General features: G+C 39.8%; 1 pseudogene; it reads left to right on the top strand.

The window, feature by feature from the left end:
- The first annotated feature begins 2008 nt into the window (after window positions 1–2008).
- LOC133747031 (nuclear transcription factor Y subunit beta-like) lies at window positions 2009–2510 on the top strand (annotated as a pseudogene).
- Window positions 2511–19885: the final 17375 nt, after the last annotated feature.

Here is a 19885-nt window from a genome sequence, read left to right as displayed (position 1 = left end):
ATTTTATCAAGGATTTAAATAAGCATAATGACAATACATTCACCAGAACTTATGTGTAGTGTTGCCCAAAAATAACAATAAAGGGTGCAAGGGAGTTTACTATGATGCTTTTCATTGCTATTCTGATTTTGAACTAAGTTGTCAGGCAGCCATAATTGTAACAAGAATGCTCAGGATGTTTTCCAATCATACTTTACCTAAGGAGCTTTAAATGATCAAACTGTACCAATATCTAAAAATGTTTTAAGCTAACACATTTCATTTGTTTGAGTAATAATTTAACTAACAGTAAGTGTCTAGAATACAGCTGTAATTTTAGAGGTATATCAATAAGTAATGTAAACTAGGCACTAAAATAATCTGGGTATGGTTCTTTATGCATTTTAAATACATGCATAAATAATATGTACTATACGTATTAGATGTCACCATATAGGTAAAAACACAATACATTTTCTATCTAAAGAAACAGTTCACCAATTACTTAGGGCAAGAAGAGTTTAAAATTTACATAATGTTAACTATTAAACAACGTTATAAAATGAATTTATAACATTCATAATTGAAGTATTTTAGGAATTTGAAAAATGCATGTTAGTAAATTGTCTTGGCTTAAATAAGGATAGAAAACACAGTATTTTACAAGTCATTTCTAACATACTTTTAACAGAGTGAATGGCATTCAGACTCCTGAACTGAAGTTAAGTTTAGCTCAGGGCATCTACAGGTTTTATCAGTGCAGTTTGCAATCATGGTAAAGGAAGATATGCAACAGGTTTCTGCAGTCCGTTTTATGCACAAACATCTGTCTGCTTCTAGGTTAAGCTAAAAACAGCCAGAACAACACTACACAGTAAGAGCACCTACTCAAAGGTGCCTTCAGTTTACATCTGAAAACACTGGGTGTCACACATCACTTCACACTAGCTATGAATTCTGAAATCTAATAGAAAAATAAGACATGGTCTCTGAATTATTAGAGGATCATCACCAATTATGTATGATATGTAACAATACGAAGAGAAAAATGACTTGGTGCAAAGGAAGACGAAAACAGTCACAGGTGGGTGGTGTGAAGATCCTAAAGGATTTCCGTCTTTTAATTAAATCAACTACAGTGTTTTAGTTAAAACCGTCCCAGCACCATCCCCGCCGCCAATGCTGCCCTGGCCTGGGCACTACCCTCCCACCCGCCCGCCCGGACCTGGGCCTGGGCCTGGGCCTGGGCCAGGCCGCCTCCCACTCACCACCCTTGAACTCCCAGGCCCAGGCCAAAGAAGGCTGCCAGCGGGGCACGGTCGGGGTCCCTCTAGGTGGCGCCCTGGGCCGGCTCCATTTTGTGCAGGGAACAGGCCGGCTAGCGGGGACGCGGCCTGGGTCCCCGCCGCCGCCCCGACCCTGCCCCCTCGGCTTCTGCAGCCGCGCGGGCCCCGCGGAGCACCCCCTGCCCGTCGGCTCGTGGGTCCGCGGGGCCTGGCCGAGTCCGGCCGCTTTGTCCGCCAGCGCACTCCAGCCCCACGCGGCGGGCGGGAGACCGGCGTTGGGTGCAGGTCCGGGCTGGCTGGGCCATCGGGGGTCCGCGCAGCACTAGTGGGGCTGACAGGTAAGCGGGCTCTGCAGTGGGGCCTCGGGCCACCCCGCGCACCTGCGTGGGGAGGCAGCGAGGTCCCCGGGAGGAAGGAATGGCGTTGGTGTCCTGCAGTCTGGTTTGCACGTAAAGAATGCAGCCGTCTGGTAGCTTGTGGTCCCTGGACTTGGGAAGGAAGCCTTTGGGATTGCACTAAGGTTTCGATCATCGCTGGTGGGAGGCAGGAGGATAAGCAGGGGCTTACGGAGCAGTAGTCTCGGAGAACAAAGAATTACAGAGCACCCACAAATTGTTATCTCGCCCGAAGTACTAGAACAAGATGCTTTAAACACGGGTTGGAATTGAGCAAAGATTAGACACCTTGTTAAAAAGGTGCTCTGAGCACCACTGACACCAAGGTTCTGACAGTATTTCGTGACAATGGACGGTGACAGTTCTACCACAGATGCTTCTCAAGAAGAAATATATCTTCCAATTGCAAATGTGGCAAGGATAATGAAGAACGCCGTACCTCAAACAGGAAAGATCGCAACAGATGCCAAAGAATGTGTTCAACAATGTGTGAGTTCTTAGCTTTATAGCATCTGAAGCCAGTGAAAGGTGCCATCAAGAGAAACAGAGGACAGTCAATGGAGAAGACATTCTCTTTGCCATGTCCACCTTGGGCTTTGACAGTTATGTGGAACCTCTGAAATTGTACCTTCAGAAATTCAGAGAGGCTATGAAAGGAGACAAAGGAATTGGTGGAGCAGTCACAGCTACAGATGGACTAAGAGCAGAGCTTACAGAGGAGGCATTCACTAACCGGTTACCAGCTGGCTTAATAACTGCAGATGGTCAGCAACAAAATGTTATGGTTTATACAACATCATATCAACAGCTTTCTGGTGTTCAACAAATTCAGTTTTCATGATCTGCAGAAATGATGGATGGAAGTGTAGAGAAGCAAGAGTCTGTGATTCTGGAACAGACATCAGAAGAAAATGACGTGAAAAAATGTCTCTTTACACATTAAATAGGTGTAATGTAGTTTCCTGATGCTTAACTAATTGAGGTGTTAATTCTGACTTAAGAATCTTTTTCATGAATGATTTTAAAGAATAATTTGGAATTTAAAGGTATTAAAATAGTTTTGTTTTGTATGAGAAAAAATAATAAAATCCCTAATAAAGTGAATGACTTTGAGAAATCTATGAGAAAAGTATATTCTTATGATGACATAAACACACCAGTAGCGAAAAGAGGGACATCACCTCATTTCAGGAATCAGAGTAACCGTAAACCTTCACAGGCTAACTATTTATGCTAAAATTTCAGCAGTACCCATTAGATTTTAAGAGTCAGTGCTAAGGTCAAGATGTGAAATTTGTGAATTTTGTAATTTCCCATTGAGTGTTATTAGTTTATCTGCATTCTAATGTCTTAGTGTTCATAATGAGTTGTCTAACATTTTAAATTTTCCTCTTTTAGATGAAGAAAGGTCAGATTTAAAACAGAAATATAGTGAATTATTTTAAATAAAAAACACTTTTGGGTAGGCCATTTTAATTTTAGAAGACATCTTGTAATTCCTTTTAAATCATAAACAGAATTAGTTTTTTTTAAAAAAAGACAGCAGGCTGACATCAGCAAAAAGGCAGAGTATGAAACTCCAAGTACTTGTCCTCCCATAGAAACACTGAAAGACAAGCAATTAATCAAGCAAACTGTGTCAAAACTCTGAGACACAGTCAAAGATTTGCAAAAGTCTAATGAATATAGAATCAAGAAAAAGAGAACTTGGAAATTCTGTGGCATTTTTGACTTGTCCTTAGCTCACCCTCTACCTTGGCTGTAGCAGTATTCAAGAGGGAAGTTCACACACCCAGCTTGGGATTCTGGTACCTGGATCCAGATAGAGCACAGCAGATCATTTTGTAAGTTGTTGTGCACATCTGCTTGAACCTGTTCAGGGGCAATCTGAAGGAGTAGCCAAAAAGGCATTTCTCTTTGTTTAGGCAACTTAGAAGAAAGCATCAGGCATTACTGGAACATACTGCAAGGCAAACTAAGAGCCCAGGGATGCCTGGGGCAAAAGATTACAAGTGAAACACAAAATAGACCAACCCAATGCCTCGGAGCAAAAACTAGTGAGAGTTTCTTTGGGAAATTAGGACATTCAAAAGGACTCATATACGTGGGAGAAGGCAGAAGGCCATGTGCCTTTCAGAGGAATAGGCATGATCGAAAGAAACAGAGAAGACAGCTTCCCCAGCAGGAAGGAGTGCAAGCCTGAGCAAATGTTTAAGGACTCTGGCAGCACAGTCTACAAAGACATGGTGCCACTTGGTTTTCCAGTACTAGGGTTTTGTTGTTGTGATTGCTGTTGCTCTTAACAGCTCCTGACATTCAAGAATATCTCTGTTAAACACAAGAAACAATGACCTCAGTCACTACGTATGACAATCAGTAAGTATTTTCAGAAATAGTTTGGGAAGTCACTAACAAATGGACTACTATACTCTTCAACAACTCTGCCCAACACTATAAATGATCAGATCTGTGTGAATACAGGGTCTTCAAGAACTTCATACTATGTGAAGAACTATGGATGGATTTAAACATTTTTGCACTACAATGGAATTACCTTTTAATTCACTTTTTCCAGAAACTTTTCAAGTCCCCCTGTATATAGAAAACACCAGCAATGGGCCCTGCGCCCACATGGGAAACCAGGAGGAAGCACCTGGCTCCTGACTTCAGATCGGCATGGCGCACCAGCCCCAGAGTGCTGGCTGTGGCAGCCATTTGGGAGGTGAAGCAATGGAAGGAAGAACTTTCTCTCTGTCTCTCTGTCTCTCTCTCTCTCTCACTGTCTAACTCTGCCTGTCAAAAAAAAAAGAAAGAAAACATCAGCAAACAAAATAAGAATATGTAAATAAATCAATTGAATATGGGATATTCTGCAGTACAGACCATATGTTAGACCACAAAGTAAGTGTCTATATATTTCAGACAAGATTGGGAGCAGCATTCAGGGTGGTATGGGCACAGTCAGTATCAATTTATTTCTTTTTTTAAAAGATTTATTTATTTAAAAGTCAGAGTTACACAAGGAGAGGAGAAGCAGAGAGAGAGAGAGAGAGTCTTCCACCTGAAGGTTCATTCCCCAATTGGTTGCAATGGCCAGATCCGAAGCCAGGAGCCAGGGGACTCCTCCAGGTCTCCCACGTGTGTGCAGGGGCCCAAGGGCCTGGCACATCCTCCACTGCCTTCCCAGGCCACAGCAGAGAGCTAAATCAGAAGCAGAGGAGCCAGGACTCAAATCGGTGCCCATATGGGATGCAGGCACTCCAGGCCACAGCACCGGCCCCCAATATCAATATATTTCAAAGACTGAAATCTTACAAATTATCATTTCTTATCCTGAGAAAATAAGAAATCAATGACAAATGAAAAGTGGAAAATTCTGAAATATAATACAAATATGTCCAGGACAGATAAACAGATAGACAATGGATGGATAGGTGTACAGATGTATACAAAAACAGATACATACACATACACATACACATACAGTGGTTTAAGATTTTAAGGAGCATAAAAATGCTTTAAATGATCCCTGGTTCAACTTTAAAGATTTTTCCGCACCCCCAAGCAAAAACATTACAGAAATGATAAACTTAAACTGTCACATTCAGTTTAAAAAACCAGGATGCAGGACCATCATGATTAAAAGCTAAGGCACAGGCAACACGGATCTAAACACATGCTTGAGGAGAACATTTGGCCTAGCAGTTGAGACATAGGTTAGGATATCTGCATCTCATAAAAAAGTGGTGGGTTTGGGTCCTAGGTCCATTCTCACTTACAATTTTGTGTTGGTGCACACCCTGGGACAGAACAGGTGATGGCTGAAGTGGTTATATACTTGCCACCCATGTGGGGGACCTGGATGGAGTTCCTGGTCTCCGGCTTCTGTGGGCATTTTGAGAGTGAACCAGTGGAAAGGGGCTTTCTCTGTCTCTTTCTCTGACTGCCTCTCTAATAAAATTTTAAAAATAGGTTTTCTTCAATTTCCCCAAAATTAAGACAACTAGTAGTTTATATGACAAAATGGAATTAGGAAGAATAAAGGACATAAATGTATATAAAGTGCTTAGTGTAGTATGTAGTACAATGTAAGTCCTCAATAAAGCCATCATTTTTATGAGCATTTTACTCAATATATTTAAAATATTGGTTCCAACGAAAGAATAAAAGTAAAAGACTCAGTCCTGTAGGAACAGAATATATTTACTCCTTAAACACCTAAAATCATTAAACATTTGCACTTCCTTATTCTTAGTAAATAAAAGGCATTATTTCTGATACTTTAATGACCAAAACTTTATTTTGTGCATTACACAAGGATGATGTGCCAAACTTGTGTGTCCTTATATCATCACTTCTGTCAGTGGCCATACTAAACATCAAAAATGACTCAAAGGAAGAGAATGGAAAATGATACAGCAAATTTAATAAAATTGAAATTTAAGACATTAACTCATCAAATTAGTGAGTACATAACATTACACATACACCAGAATAGTACAATAAAATTTATGAGAAAAACTCATTCATGATTCTGTAACTAAATAGAAAAAAAGACTAATTATAAAGACAATTGTAAGTAGAACTACCTAATTTAAATTAGCATCTAATAACAGAAAAGTAAATATTCCTATTATGACTACCATTTCTCCACGTACTCTATGGATCTCAAAACTGTTTTAAATCTCAGGAGAAAGAGAGAGAAAAAGAGAAAGGAAGGGAGGGTGGGAGAATTGGTCTTGAATCCGTTGGTTCATTTTCTGGTGGCATTACCCAATGGATAGAAGATTCTCATTCTCTCTCTCTCTCTCTCTCTCTCTCTGCCTCTCCCTCTCTGTTCATAGCCGTGCCTTTCAAATAAAAAAATCTTTATATATATATATATATATATATTTATAAATTTTTCTCCTTAAGATACACAAAATATATGATGTTGAATCAAAATCAAAGGGATTACTGTTCAGGCTCAGTTTTTTTAGGATTTTTTTTAAAAGATTTATTTATTTGAGAGGTAGCATTACAGAGAGAAGAAAAGACAGAGAATGGTATTCCATCTGCTGGTTCCAAAGGCAGGAACCTGAGCTTCCTCAGGGTCTCCCATGTGGGTGCAGGGGTCTGAGCACTTGGGCCATCATCAGTGGCTTTCCCAGCCCATAAGCAGAGAGCTTAGTCAGAAGAAGTGCAGCTGGACATAGACCAGCACAGCCTACTGCACCAGCCATGAAATTACTGTTTTCAAGGCAGAGTATTCTACTAAATTCTTTTTATGAGGCCAGTGTTACTCTGACACCAAAACCAAACAAAGACATAACATGAAAAGTAAACTTAGACCAATTTTCCTGATATACACAGAAATAGAAATTCTTAACAAAATGTTAGCAAACTGAGTCCAATGCTACATCAAAAAGATCAGACACAGAATGAAGAACTAACACAATATCATTTCAATAGATGCAGGGAAATCATATGCTATGATTCAGCATTCATTCTTTATAAAAACTCTCAAAAATTAGTTATACAAGGAGAATTTCTCAAAATGATACAGCTACAAGTGTGTATATATATATGCATATGACAAAACAACAAGTATCATACTGAATTCATAAAACTTGAAAGCATTTTCTGTCAGATCTAGAACAAGAATAGGATGGCCAATTTTTACCACTCTTACTTGATATAGTGTTTAAAGTATTAGCATGAGCAATTACAGAATTAAAGAAACAATGAGCTTCACAACCCATAAAAGAGAAAATCAAAATAGCCATGTTTGCAGATGACATGATTCAGTACATGTGCCTCACGTTAAAACTGTTAACCATCAACTGTAATGGTCCCTTAAGTCATTCAACTTCCTTCACAAGAAGAGAATGATAACATGTCTGTCTTGGAGTCAGTTTAGGAAACAAAACTTGGACTCTAAAAAAACATGCTTGGACACAAAAATATTTATGTAGACAGCAGCACAGCATCACCTAAAGTCTGGTATGGCTCACTTTAAAAATTTCATGGTGTCCTGTCACCATGGTAACATGGTGAATGACATCATCCTGCCATTCCAACCGTCACTCTCTTGAGCTGAAAGGTTCAAACTTGAGTGCAGTGGTAACGTGCGTATCGTCATATCCAGAGTGGTCCAAGATGGGAAATCTCAACTGCTGTCCAGCAGGTAGGTTCACACTGACTTTCACAATGATGTTTCTTCCAATGGGCCACTTAACTTTTGCTTAATACACTTTCCTCATGAACTTTCATTTCCCCCATTCCAGGCTGTCTACAGATTTCTAAACGCATTTGTCATTTGTATTACTCAATTTCTACTTTTGATGCTGCTATTAAGTTTGTTGTTTCAAAATATTTCCTAAATTTTGAAAAGTACGTATTCCTAATGTTGAGTTTGTTCACTACTTATTCAGAGAATGAATGAAAGAAACTCACACTACTGTCATCAGGTCAGGTAAAATTAAGACCAAACACATAGACATCACACAAAAAGGAACTTTGAAGCCAATCTCTTCTGTCTGTAGAGTTCACCATCTGAGACCAAGACTGTAAGAACAGTTTGAATCCAAATAATTTTTATCACATTGGAAAGAGGGTGGGATTTCAGGGAGGGTTTCCATGGGGTGAATAAGCACATGAAACCCGTTGTTTGGGGGTTGTCAGGAACACAGGAAGGAGGGACAGTGCTCTTGGTCACTGGGACAGACATCTGAAGACAGAGAGAAGAGGGTCCTGAATCACAGGTTGTATGGGGCAAGTATGATGGTGGATGAGCCTCACCAGTGGGAGAGGGAACTGTATATGCTGTCCCTGAAGGGTCTAGTGAGAGGAGAAGAGTTCCTAGGGACTGGGTTTTGGTGAGGGAAGTCATGGGCATGAAGGTGGGCACACAGAGTTGGTACAGACACTGTCTTTTTATCAGACAGAGATTTTAGACTGCTCAGCCACTTTCTATGAAGGATGAGTATTGGGTTTTTTTGTGACATTAAAAAATACACATGAGACAGGTAAACTATAAAGAAAGACCCATAAGCTCAGTATTCTCAAGCCCAGGTTTCAAAGATCTGATACCCATATCAAGTGTCCATATTGTGTCCTATCATCATGGAAAATTAGAAGAGCAAGCAGAGTCACACAGAAGAGACACAGGAAGAGGGGTTGGCCTTATGTTCTAATGAACCTCCCCAGTATTAACCAGTTCAGTACCGAGAGAGCCACATGAATTCCCTTCAACAATCTGATCACAAATTCCCCATCCCCCAGCACCACAACAATGGAATGGCCCCATTTTGGGTGAATTTCTGTTCAGTGTTCATGCAGCATTGGCCACGGCAGAGAAGTCAATGCTTGGCTCACCCTCACATGGCAGTGTCTCTGGGATGTCCTGAGTTTTGACCCAGCTTTAAAACCAAGTACACCACTGGCCCTGTGGGGACATCTGGCCATGGAGAAGGCTGAGCCAGTAATAGTGTGAAGATGCTGGGCCATGATGGGCATAAGTTTGGGTTTCTCCAGACCCTCAGAGAGGATGTCCTGGAGGAAAGTGTCATATTTTAAGTCAGGAATAGAAACCTGTTAGAAACTTAAAATAGAAACCTATTTTAAGTCAGGAAGGCATCTGAGTCATGATTTCTCTTGTCTCCAGGGCTTTGCCCTAGTAAGACTGTTCCCGAGGAAATCCTGCCCTGGAAGAGGTCAGAAAGCCACTTAGAGTTCTTAGTCCAGGGTTCTAGTGGAGATATTCATGGTCCTCTATCCTTTAGGGAACCAATGATGAGATTGTCCTAGATCCATGATTTGTCAGTGTTATGAATGTGGACAACTCACAGACAATGCCTAATTTTCAATTTGCTTCATAGTAAATCACATGAAAGGGGCTCTGATCTGCCTATAGCTTGGGGCTATGTGAGGAACATAAGATTGACCGAGATTGTCCATGAGCTGTAAAGCTTCCTACATATCAAAAGGAAGGAGAATAATTTCTATCCTCTCCTCTGTGGTCAGTTATCCTCCCTGCATTCGATCACTACCAGGTGGTCAGCTTGTGCTTCCAGGCATGAGAAAATTGAAGAATTTCAGACAATCAGGCTTGATGTAGATTCATTTGTTCTTAATCACTTGAGCTCAAACACAACACAACACGGGCCATATAAATATTTCCACATCTCAAAACAGGGAACTTAGACACATGCTGGTTGTGGGGTGGAGTGGGGGGGTGGGAGGACTCTGCAACTTTTCAGGTACAAGCAGCTTCTCTCTAAGATCTGAATCATCAAGCACAAGTCCCTGTTCTCTCATCTCAACAAAGGTATTTAGCTACACTAGCAAACTGTTGGTAGGAAATGTTCATCAAAGTGTAAGATCTGCCTAACATCCAACTGTGATTTAGAAGATGGTTCTGCATGATTGAATGTGAAAACTGGGATGAAAATTAGGAACTGCAATGATTAAACACTTCTCTGTGGTCTCCCACCATTGGGATGTCAACAGCTGTCTTTATTGTCATACTGTTCCAGGATCTTGTCTAAAGTGTTTTAGACGAAAAGGAAGTCGAAGGTCAAGAACATCGACTGCCCATTCCATACAGAAGGTCAGAAAAATCCATGTCTTGCCAAAGAACACTCTATCCCCAACAATGGAGTCAGTTGAAGGTACTGTGCAAATTCAATCAGTAAGCTCATTCAACAATCAGGATTCCACTTTATTCAGGGTCTCATAGTTAAGACAAATCTCTTAAAAGCAATGCTATCTGTGTCTTTCATTCCATGTTTGCAACATTAAAATTGGTCAACACAATCAGCATGGTGACCACTACAGTGGAAAGACATGTTAACACTAAACTTGGGGTCACTGTTAGTAGTAACATCTCAGTCAACTGTTCACATGTTTGCCTGATTGTGCACTACGGTCTGAAATGGACACTTCACTGAGAATGCCACCAGATTTCATACTAATATTAAGTCATAATATTAACAGTTGCAGATAAAATATGAAACCTGAACAGAAAGTTTTCACACTTGACTCCCACTTTCCTTTTTCTTATGACAGTTCCATTAGTAAGGTACATTTTTAATGGAGACTGAACCAATAAAGAAATGTTACTTTTTAATGAAAACTTTTATTTAATAAATATAAGTTTGAAAGTACAACTTTTGGATTATAGTGGTTTTCCCCCCATAAGAACCTTCCTACCCACAAACCATCCCATCTCCTACTACTTCTTCCATCCCATTCTTCATTAAGATTCATTTTTAATTATTTTTATATACAGCAGATCAACTTAGTATATACTAAGTAAAGATTTCAACAGTTTGCACCCACACAGACACACAAAATATGAAGTACTTTTTGAAGACTAGTTTTGCCATTAATTCTCATAATACAACTCATTAAGGACAGAGATCCTACATAGGGAGTAAGTGCACAGTGACTCCTGTTATTAGCAGTTGACACTAATATTCATGATGTCAGTAATCACCCGAGGCTCTTGTCATGAGCAGCCAAGCTATGGAAGCCTCTTGAATTCACGAACTCTGACCTTATTTAGACAAGACCATAATCAATGTGGAAATTCTCTCCTCCCTTCAGGGAAAGATACCTCCTTCTTTGATGGCCCATTCTTTCTGCTGGGATCTCACTCACAGAGATCTTTCATTTAGGTCATTTTTTTTTTTTTTGCCACAGTGTCTTGGCTTTCCATGCCTGAAATACTCTCATGGGCATTTTAGCCAGATTCGAATGCCGTAAGGGCTGATTCTGAGTCCAGAGAGCTGTTTAGGACAACTGCCATTCTATGAGTCTGCTGTGCATCTTGCTTCCTATGTTGGGTCATTCTCTCCTTTTTAATTATATCAATTATTATTAGCACTTGGTCTTCTTTATGTGATCCATTTGACACTTAATAATACTATCTTTATGAACAGTTATGAACTTAATTGATCACTTTACTAATAAAATAGCATTGGTACATGCCAAAATAATGGTATTTGGAGCCCCATGGCAAGTTTCTAGCTCTACCATTAGGGGTAAGACTGAGTGAGTGTGTGCGGAACTGTATATTTCCTCCCTCTCTTATTCCCACTCTTATTTTTAACAGGGATTAATTTTCAGTTAAACACCTAAGAATAACTGTGTTAATTAAAGAGTTCAACCAATGGTATTAAGTAGAACAAGAAAATACTAAAAATAAAATACTAAGCTGTTCCTCAAGAGTCAGGACAAAGGCTGATCAAGTCATTTTTTCTCATAGTGTCCACTTCACTTCTACAGGTTTCATTTCAAGTACCCAGTTAGCTGTCACAGATCAGGGAGAATATATGAAATTTATCCCTTTGGTACTGGCTAATTTCACTCAGCATGATGTTTTCCAGATTCCTCCATTTTGTTGCTAATGACCATACTTCATTTTAACTGCTGTGTAGTATTCTATAGAGTACATATCCCATAATTCTTTATCCAGTCTTCTGTTGATGGACATTTTGATTGATTCCATGTCTTAGCTATTGTGAATTGAGCTGCAACAAACACTTAGGGGAAGATAGCTCTTTTATTTGTCAATTTAATTTCCTTTGTGTAAATTCCAAGGAGTAGTATGGCTGGATCATCTGGTAGGGCTATATTCAGGTTTCTGAGGAATCTCCAGACAGACTTCCATAGTAACTTTACCAGCTTCCATTCCCACTAACAGTGGATAAGTGTGCCCTTTCTCCCACATCCTCACCAGCATCTGTTGTTAGTTGATTTCTGTATGTAAGCCATTCTAACTAGAATGAGGTGAAATTTCATTGTGGTGCTGATTTGCATTTCTTTTTTTTTAACTTTCATTTAATGAATATAAATTTCCAGTGTACAGCTTATGGATTACAATGGCTTCCCCCTCCCATAACTTCCCTCCCACCTGCAACCCTCCCCTCTCCCCTTCCATTTGCATCAAGATTCATTTTCAATTCTCTTTATATACAGAAGATCAATTTAGTATAAAGATTTCAACAGTTTGCACCCACATAGAAACACAAAGTGAAACATACTGTTTGAGTACTAGTTATAGCATTAAATCACAATGTACAGCACATTAAGGACAGAGATCCCACATGAGGAGCAAGTGCACAGTGGCTCCTGTTGTTGACCCAACAAATTGACACTCTAGTTTATGGCACCAGTATCCACCCTAGGCTGTCATCATGAGTTGCCAAGGCTATGGAAGCCTTCCAAGTTTGCCGACTCTGATCATATTTAGACAAGGTCATAAAAGACAGAGTGAGGATAGTAACCAATGATCCTAAGAGTGGCATTTACCAGGTCTGAACAATTATACAGCATTAAGTGGGGAAGAGGACCATCAGTACACACAGATTGGGAGTAGAGCCATTGGTGGTAGAGGTTATGATTACAAAGGAATGAGGCCCAAGTGTGCTAGACAGGGTCTAGAACAAAGGACAGAGTCATTATTAGAGGAGCTAAGAAAGGTGCTGTCTAAGCTACAATTAAGTTTTCTGATTGAGAGGCAAATAGAACCTGATAGAAGGGGCTTGATAATAATCTGATGGGTTTAGGCCTAGTAAGTTAAGAGGCCCAGACCTATCTATCTCTTCACATGGGGTATATCCTAAGGGAGGTGTGAACCTCCTAGGGGAAGGCACTCTGTTGACTTTCATTACTTGGCTGGTCTGGGAGGAGAGCTGGCCAGGTAAAGGCAGGTGGCATCTCTAACAAGAAATTTACAGTTCTGCCTGCAATGTTGCTGACCCTACTTGACCATCCCCTCAGCTGCAGTGGTCACTTTGGAAGTTGGGCTGAGTGAAGGGCTTTTCAGCTTAGAGCCAATAAGATCTGTGGCTCTGACCTGGGCATCCTTCGACTCCAGGGCAGATCCATTTCCAGTGATCCAACTCTTGGCAGAGCTGCCAGGGCTCTTCACAAGCTGACTTCTGCTGAAGCCCAGGCTTACCACATTGAAAGCCACTGCAGTGGACTGGCCAGTTGGGTCTCCTTGAGGGCAGATCACTGTACAGATCAGCCATTAATAGGCCTGCCACCCATTGCTTCTGATGCCTAGCTTTCTTTTCCTCATGGTTTGTGTTAAAGCAGACCAGAGGATGCAAGTCAAGGGAGTGCCCGTATCCCATCTCTAATCTTCGGTGGCCTGAACTACAAGTCTATAGTCACAGGCATGTTCTGTAGTAGTTTTTCTAAGGTAGACAATGCCCATGAGGAAAATTATGTTCTCACTTTAAAACTTTCTTTCCCTTTGGTCTGAAAGGGAGGTTTTTTCTACTTACTGTATACTTCGCTGATGGCGAAGTGAATCTAGCTATGAGATTATTATTTAAGTTCTTATTTTGGCTATGCTATTACAGAAAAATGTTAGCCATCTCTTTTATAAGGTCTAAAGATTAAATTGTGTGTCCTACAGATTCCTTCATAATAGAATTAGTTTCCTACCTTGAAGAGAATAGAGAAATGAAAGAACAAGTTGGGCTTAGAATAGAGAAATGAGGGAGCAAGTCCTAGATCGCTTGCTGACAATAGCAATATTACATGAATACTTAGCAAACCATTTCAACCATTAGATAACAACTTAAGAAAACATTTACCAGAAGGTCCAACGCCTTCTATAAATTTTAAGAATCATGTATTTGAAAACACCTCTTAAATATCTAACATGGTGTAGTTTGTTTAACCAGTAAACTTAAGCACAACCATATAAAATGTTTTTAGTTTCTTTCTACCAACAAGTTTAAAACATATGATACACAGATTCAGGTCACACAAATTAAAATGTATCTTTGATTGATTTTAGCAGCTTAAATTTATGGACAATCTTATCTATAAGCCATTTAAAATAAAACTCTTAATAAAATTTCCTATGTGGACATACAATATGTACACACATATAACATAGCATAATAGACCAATATAGCAATTTTAATAATAGCTTTTAAAATCTTTAACTCTTTTTGTAGATTGCCAATTGATTTGAATTGCTTTTGTTTTTAGATTACTTTAACACATTGCTTTAACAGAACATCAGAGTTTAATTCTATGTCAAAGAGAAATTGAGCTTCCTGTGATCTTTTGCTGTGAGGTTTCCTTCCTTTACCTTCTTTCATATTGGTTACCATGTTTCTGTGTTTCTGTGTGTAAGACATCTTTAAGCATCTTTTGCAGGGCAGGATGAGTGGCAACAAATTCTTTCAGTTTCTGTTTGCTATGAAAAGTCTTAATTTCACCTTCATTCACAAATGAGAGCTTTGCAGGATATAATATTCTGGGCTGGCAGTTTTTCTCTCTTAGTACCTGGGCTATATCTCACCATTCCCTTCTAGCTTGTAGGGTTTCTGATGAGAAGTCAGCTGTGAGTCTAATTGGAGATCCTCTGAGAGTAATCTGACGTTTCTCTCTTGCACCTTTTAGAATCTTTTCTTTATGTTTCACTGTGGTGAGTTTGATTACGATGTGTCGTGGTGAGGATCTCTTTTGGTCATGTTTATTAGGGGTTCTATAAGCTTCCTGTACTAAGATGCCTCTGTCCTTCTCCAAACCTGGGAAATTTTCTGCTAGTATCTCACTGAAAATGCCTTCTAATCCTTTCTTTCTCTCCATGCCTTCAGGAACTCCTAGAACCCGAATGTTAGATTTTTTAATAGTATCCTGTAGATTCCCGACAATATTTTTTAGATTTCTAATTTCTTCTTCTTTTCTTTGGTTTGCCTGTTTCCTTTCCTGTTCTCTGTCTTCTAAGTCTGATATTCTCTCTTCTGCTTTGCCCATTCTGTTTTTAAGGCTCTCTAATGTGTTTGTCATTTGATCTATTGAGTTCTTCATTTCATTGTGGTTTTTTGTCACTATCACAGTTTCATGTTCTACTAGTTGTTTCATTTCATTTTGATTCCTCCTTAATATTTCATTTTCATGAGAGATATTTTCTATCTTGTCCATTAAGGATTTCTGTAGTTCAAGAATTTGTTTTTGAGAACTTCTTAATGTTCTTATCAATTTTTTGAGATCCGCTTCTTGCATTTCTTCTATCTCATCATCTTCATAATCTTGAATTGGGGTGTCTTTTTCATTTGGGGGCGTCATAGTGTCTTCCTTGTTCTTGTTACCTCGGTTTTTGCGTTTGTTGTTTGGCATGTTGGAGATATTTGGTTTCTTCACTGTGGTGATTTTTCTTGTTACACTATGGCTCTATATTAAGTGGACTGTCTGCTTTCGCTGGAGCCTTAGAGGCTTGAGATAAGTATGGACTGAGAGCTCTGTTTGGTTCCTCAGGGTTGAGGGTGTGTCAAAGATGACACTCCCAGGTTAGGCGTGGTAAATCTCTCTCTCTCTCTCTTTTTTTTTTTGATTCAAAAAGGAAGCAATTCCGCACAGCTGAATGGAATTGGAGGTAGTTAGCAGGCAAATGATATACCCACAGGAGCCAGAGATCGGAAGCTCTTTCCCAAGGACCACACAGGGAATCTCTGCTGCCCTTGGTGTGGGCTCCAATTCTCCTGCAGTCTCTCACTGGATTGCCAAGTTAGATCCTAATCTCCTGTTATTTTACCCCTCCCCCCAGAGTCAGGTTTTTCTGCCAGGCTCAGGGCCGGTGCAGACCTGAGGTCGCCCTGCTTATGACGTATGTCCAAAATGGCGCCTGCTCTGTCTTGCTCGCCTTTGAGGGGTGAGCGGAGAGAAACTCGTGTCCGTATCGGTCATTTTTTTTTTTTCCTCTCTCTCTTCTAGTTAGCCTGGTGAACTTTTCCCCACGGAGTTTCAAGCCTCGTTCCCTCTAGCCTCCTCTTTCTGCTTGCCCGCTGGTGTCTCAGGCTATTGAGGTTCGGCTCACCTCGCGTTCCAGCGCTGGTGCGTTGAGTCTGCCGCTGGTGTCCCGAACTTGGGCTTCCATGCTCTCCATGCAGGTCCACTGTGAATCACTAGTTCTGGAAGAGTTTCCTGTGCTGTTTCTTCCCCTACTCTTCCTTGACCCTGCAGTATCTCCACTTTTATTAACCTGTGTGTCTTGCTGAACTATCAATGTGCTCCCTTCCTATTCCGCCATCTTGCCGCTCTGTCGCTGATTTGCATTTCTCTGATGGCTAGTGATGCTGAACATTTTTCATGTGCCTGTTGGCTGTTTGGATTTCCTCTTTTCCTCCTCCAATCCGAAAATCCATAATGCTCTGAAATCTGAAATTTCTTGAGTGACCTCAGAGCATTTGGGATTTGGCGTTTTAGAATTAAGGGTGTTAAACCTGTACTTAGCTTGGGGGAAAAGGGAAGCCTATCTTCCAAAATGTCAGGGAAATATAAGAAACAACAAAGGTCCCTTAAAAACATTTAAAAACTGCTAGCCATAGGGATCTAGGATCTGTAAATCATGAAAAAGAAAATACTTTGATGGGGCGTTTGACATCTTTGTGTGTGTGTGTGTAATTATACAAATCCCCATTTTATTGGAACAGTCCTTGGTTTTCAAGCCTCTAATATTTTTCTTCTTATGCATATTATAGGAAAGGACTATTACATACAAAGTTTTATATTTTTCTTGATCCAACATTTTGTCATTGGGACTTGACGGAGCTTTGCAAAGGCAATATATTTTCGTTGCATGTGATACCTCCTCCTGTTTGTTAGTAGAAAAGCCACTGGAGGAATTTTATCAACTTGGCTGTCACCTGGGGTGTTGTGACAGGATTGATCATGTGGGAATTAGGACAAGTTCTTTTTTCTGATAATTTTCTGGAAAAGAATCCAGAGACAGCTGATATTGTCCTTGATTAATCTGTTGAAAAAGATAAATCTTTAGGGTGTTTTAGACAACTAAAAAAGGACCTTGGGACTATAATGAGAATGGTTTTCTAGAGTAATTTATATTGAAATCAGCCATGAACAAACAGACAATGGGAATCTCCAGTTCAGTGAAGGAATTAAAATACAAGGGATGAGATGGTGAATATGAGGTTGAAGAGTGTTTCATAAAAACAGGGATAACATGCAAGCTTGTACCATAAAAACTAGCCATTCCTTAGGGTGTCGTGTTGGTCTTCCTGATTTTTCCTACTATATGGGAGTCTATCTTGGGAATAGACTACTATGTGGCCCCGATAATTTGATGTGAATTGGGTAATCCCACTACATTTTTCAGGGTCTATAAAATAAGACAACTCTTATTTCTCAAATAAAAAGGAATCTCCTCCTTAGAAAGGTCCTAAGTTTCTACTCTGGATATTTATTACCGAGTACTCTTTATTCTACTGCTTTGTATTCTCTCAAATCCATCTCTCTCTCCCAAGTGCCAACCATTACAACCTTTGTTTAGACTTTCATCATTTTTCATGTGGACTTCCTGCCAGCCGCAGTCCAAGTTGCTGCCAGAATGATTTTACTAACTGGAAAGCTTTTTATTTTCCTGTTTAAAACCCTGCAATGACATTCTCTGACATTTAGGTAAAATTAAATTCCTTGACATCTCACGGAAGACCTTTATAATCTGGATCTTGCTTGTCTCTCCATACTTATCTGTCATTACTCCATTTTCTAGCCAAGCTGAACTATTTACTTTTTCCTAACTTCTTATGATTTTTGTGCCTTCATTTCTCTTTTCCCCTTTCCTTAGAATGTTCCCTTCCTGATTTCCCCATTCTCTCCTTCCTTTCTCCTAATCTTTTTAATTGGTCAGGTGCCAATTCTAGGAACTCCCCTAATTACCTCTCCATCCTCTGAATGCCCAATCACATGTGTTGGAATCTTGAATTACTGGTCTGTCCTTTCTGTTAGACCAGCAACCCCGTGAGGATGCAGAACACTGCTTACTTCCTTTATATCTGTGGTTCTTAGCATGATGTCTAGCATGTAGTAGGTATTCCATAACTATTTCTTGGGCAAATCTCTTTTAAAAAATAAAAAGGTCACCTTCTGTAATGCTGTCTGTGACCTTGTAGGGATAGTTCCACAAAAACCTTTGAAGCCATCTTGTTTCTTTGTAAATTAGGCACAGATAATACTATTTTCCTGTACTTATCTAGCTATTCTGATGAATTAAAGTTACTGCTTATTTCATCTCTGAAAGATGGAAATTTCCTACTTCTATCCTGGTAGAATTAGTAGCCAAAGCAGAGAGGTTTGTTGAAGTTCTATTCTTTTATAATCATTATCTGTAGCTGGAACATTTGTGATGTGTCAGACTCTGGACCAGATGCTGAGTATTAGAAATAAGAAGGCATAAGTCCTCAGCATCTAAGAAATGATAGTTTTACAGTTTTTCCTTAGCATTTCTGAGTCATTATGTGAATGTATTAAAGATGTAATGTTAGTCAGTTTGGAGGTCTGAGAAGATTAGTCCATGGGTGCATACTCAGTGGGTCCTATACTAACACCGTATCTTTAGATATGAATTGTGGCTTGATCTGTTTGAATGAAACCAGCCACAAATGGACTACTTCTTCTCTAGCAATGAAGACATAGTAGGAGCTGGGCTTTGTGGAAGACACTACTTTACAAATTGTTTGCCAGTACGCAGTTTGAAATACTTTAAGTGATTTTGTCAGTTTAAGCCCAAAGAATACTTCCTTTCTTTTCTGAGGTGGTTGACAATGTACTACTGTAAGATAGCAGAGTAATTCTTTAGGAATAAAAGAATATGTCTGAGTTACAGACATGCATAAAACTTCACTCTATGGTAGATTCATCCTTAGATGTGGTGCTTTTGATTAAATGTTTGGTACTGTCTTTTCCCTCTCTGTTCATTTTTAGTTTATAAGTGGTTGTTTTATTCCTTTCCACATTGCTGCATCTTTGTACCAGCAGAACTCCCTGTGCCTCACTGATGAGAATGGAAGGAAATAGCGTTAATCACATTCCAGGGTGTGCAGTGCTGTCAGTTACTCTTCTTTGTTTTACAGAGATGAGCAAAATCAGTCCATCATCGTTAAGTGGAGAGTCTGAGGCAGGAAAAACAGTCTCAGCTAAGTATGCCATGTGATAGTTTGCAACTGTGAATGACTGCCTGTGAGGCCAATGTTGAAGAAAAGGTCCTAGCCTCTAACCCCATCATGGAGGTGAGAAAGCAGCATGCCCAGCCTTCTTACTGCATTCGCTTGTTAACAAACAGTTTAAAAAACTGGATGATACAGCACCTGTCAGAAAGTCTGCAGTTTCTCAGGTGCTAAAACTGGGGAAATGCTTTTTTATGTTTTGGGAAAAATGAAAATTCAGTAAAATAGATACTTTGAGTAAAGCCCT

The sequence above is a fragment of the Lepus europaeus genome, chromosome 18, assembly GCF_033115175.1.
Source record: "Lepus europaeus isolate LE1 chromosome 18, mLepTim1.pri, whole genome shotgun sequence".
Classification (NCBI taxonomy): domain Eukaryota; kingdom Metazoa; phylum Chordata; class Mammalia; order Lagomorpha; family Leporidae; genus Lepus; species Lepus europaeus.
The sequence above is the reverse complement of the archived record's forward strand: the minus strand, read 5'-3'. Positions and strand labels throughout refer to the sequence as shown.